The following is a 3,267-nucleotide window of genomic DNA, read 5'->3' as shown; positions in this document are numbered from 1 at the left end:
ATTACCTCAAAAGCACAGGCAACAAATGCAAAAATAAATGAGGTTATATTAAATGAAAAAAATTCTGCACAGCAAATCAAGCAAGCAGCAAAGTGAAAATACAACCTAAAGAATGGGAGAAAATATTAGTAAAATATTCATCTGACAAGGGATTAATATCCAGAATATACAAGGAACTCAAACATCTCAACAACAAAAAGAACCAAACAATCCAATTAACTAATGTGCAAAGGATCTGAAGAGACAGTTCTCAAAAGAAGACATACAAATGGCTGGTAAATATATGAAAAACATGCTGTTATTTTCAACTTTTATGTTGTATCTCGTATAACTAATATATTGTTGGAATTTTAAAATATAGCATTTTTTAATGGAATATTTAGTGCATATAGATGATGAAATTACTAGTGTTTCAAATTGTTCTGCCTTTTTTTATCCTTTCTTGCCTTTTTAGGATTATGTTTGATTATTCTATTCTTCCCCTTTAGTACTTTGAAAGTTGGACATTATGTTTCCTTTTAGTCACTTTCCTAGAAATTATAATGTGAATAATTAACACATCAGAAGTTAATGTCAAAAGATACCTTTACCTCTTTCCTAAGCAATACAAATCTTAAAATACTTTAATCCCATTACTCTTCTCTTGTTTTATGTTATTTTGCTATGCATATTAATTTTATTTTTATCCTCAATAATCCATTATGATTATTATTGGTTTTATATAGTAAAAATTCATTTATGTTTACTCAAATATTTTCTAATTTCTTTGCTGTTTATTTTTTCTTGCTTTCTGACATTCCACTGGTATCATTTTTATTTTATCTGAAAAATATCATCTAGAATTTTATTAGTAAAGATCTGTTAGTGGCAAACTTTCTTAATTTTTGTTTGCAAGAAAAATCTATTTCCCCATTTTGAAAAAAATGTATTTTCTTTGGATATAGAATTCTAGATTGAAAGTCCATTTTTTCAGCTCATTGAAAGTATCATTCCGTTATGTTTTGGTTTTACTAATGTTCTTGAAAAGTTAACTGTCAGTCTAATTGTTGATCTTTTGAAAGTAATCTTTTGTTTTTCTCTGGCTTCTTTAACATCTTCTCTTTGTCTTTAGTGTTCTGCTTCTTTACTATAATGTGCCATTTCTTCTGGGAGGGGATATATCAGGTTTCTTTAATTTAAAGATTGATGTCTCTTATTACTTCTAGAATATTTTCAGCCATTATCTTCCCCAATATTTGCTTCTGCCTCATTCTCTCTTACTTCTCCTTCTGGGGCTCTGATAAAAAATTTGTTATACATGCTAACTCTAACTCTATCCTCAATTTTTCTTAACTTTGCTTTGTCTCTTTGTCTACCCCCCAATCCCATTTATTTATGTCTTTATGTTGCATAGGAGAGTTTCTTTTCTTTTCCTTTTTGACACATTTTATTCAGATAGCAATCTGATCACACATGGTCCAAGAACACTCAAATAATACATCAAATATAATTAAATGTTAAAGTGTTGTCTTCAAACATTGTAGCCAAGAATGCCACACTTGCCCCGATCTCTCCAATATAAAAGCACATCCACACCTCAGTGACCACCAAACTATTCAGCACAGCTTCCTTAACTGTGAGCTGTTTAAAACTAACAGTTTGAGTACTACTGACTATTTTTTAAAGCTCTGAATAGCTCTAGGGATATCAGCAGGGGGTGGAGGAACCAGTTCAACCTTGGTGTAGTGCCAAAATTTGGCCAAACAAAGCTTCAAATAGGTCATAGCAGCATTCACCAGTGTTGAGGTCTTCACTGCAAGGTTATGAACAAATTGGGCCATCATTCTAGGATGAAAAATTTGTCACCCCAAATGACCAGCTGAATCACTTTCTTCTAATCTATTTTACACTGCTTAATTTTCTCCTCAGCTGTGATTAATCTGCTCACAAAAACATCAACTGAGTTTTAAAATGTAAATAAAAATATTTTTAAAAATTCTGGAATATCTACTTTATCCTTTCTCAGATTTGTTGGGTTACTTTTTATAACTTATTAAACTCTTCTCTTTAATACACATTTTATAATATATACCTAACGATTCTAATATCTTAAGTCTCAATCTGTTTTGGCGTTTTTCTTCTCAGTGCCTTGTTTCAGTGGTTTTAATTTTGAGTTGCTCATTTTTCTTGGGAAATTATTTACGGGAATACTTTGAGTCCTGGGATAAAAATGAAAATAAAGATAAGATCCAGAGGTGACTTTTGTTTGTTTCTCTCAAATATCCGAGGGAGTTGTGCCTCAGATTACTTTAAACTAAATTTACAGTCTAAGGTCTCTTGGACCACACAGGTGATATGAATTAGAGCTATAAATCTGTACAAAGCTTGGCCTATGATTAGAACTTTGCAGGGAAGATTTATCTGTATTTCCTTGTAGCTCCCTATAGGCAGGGAAAATAGAAGGTGGGATGAACTTACTTCTGATTCACTTTCACTGAGTGTGTAGCCACTTGGGGTCTCAAATTATTGGTTGGGAAGGGTCTCTTATAGGCTTCCTAACCTGGGTTAACTCTGTGCTTTGTTTTTAAGCCGAGTCCATGAGGCTGTGAAAATGAGAATCAAGTGTGTTGCTTCAGAAACTGTGTCTTTGACAAAATCAGCTTTAGTCCTTTGTTTACTATTTAGATTCTCTTTTCCACTTAGTTGTGATTGATGATATTTTACTATTTTGTCATATCATACACAGTTTTAACATGACATTGTATATTTAATCCAGTCTTTTTAGCTGTTTTCATTTTTCTTCCATTTATTTATTTTATTGCATTTTAGGTTTTGGGGTACATGTGAAGAACATGCAAGATAGTTGCATAGGTACACATGTGGCAGTGTGATTTGCTGCCTTCCTCCCCATCACCTACCTCTGGCATCTCTCCCCTTGCTATCTCTCCCCAGCTCCCCACCCTCCACCGTCTCTCCTATATGTCCCCCCAACTGACTCCAGTGTGTAGTGCTCCCCTCCCTGTGTCCATGTGTTCTCATTGTTCAACACCCGCCTATGAGTGAGAACATGTGGTGTTTGATCTTCTGCTCTTCTGTCAGTTTGCTGAGAATGATGGTTTCCAGGTTCATCCATGTCCCTACAAAGGACCCAAACTCATCGTTTTTGATGGCTGCTTAATATTCCATGGTGTATATGTGCCACATTTTCCCTGTCCAGTCTATCATCGATGGGCATTTGGGTTGGTTCCAGGTCTTTGCTATTGTAAACAGTGCTGCAATGAACATTCG

The 3,267-nt window shown here is 34.1% G+C and overlaps 1 pseudogene; it reads right to left on the bottom strand.

The window, feature by feature from the left end:
• Positions 1–990: 990 nt before the first annotated feature.
• Positions 991–1,820, bottom strand: LOC116529070 (annotated as a pseudogene).
• Between the last annotated feature and the right edge of the window lie 1,447 nt (positions 1,821–3,267).

The sequence above is a fragment of the Sapajus apella genome, unplaced genomic scaffold, assembly GCF_009761245.1.
Source record: "Sapajus apella isolate SASKATOON/1434 unplaced genomic scaffold, GSC_monkey_1.0 scaffold61, whole genome shotgun sequence".
Taxonomy (NCBI): domain Eukaryota; kingdom Metazoa; phylum Chordata; class Mammalia; order Primates; family Cebidae; genus Sapajus; species Sapajus apella.
This window is presented reverse-complemented; position numbering and strand designations above follow the sequence as displayed.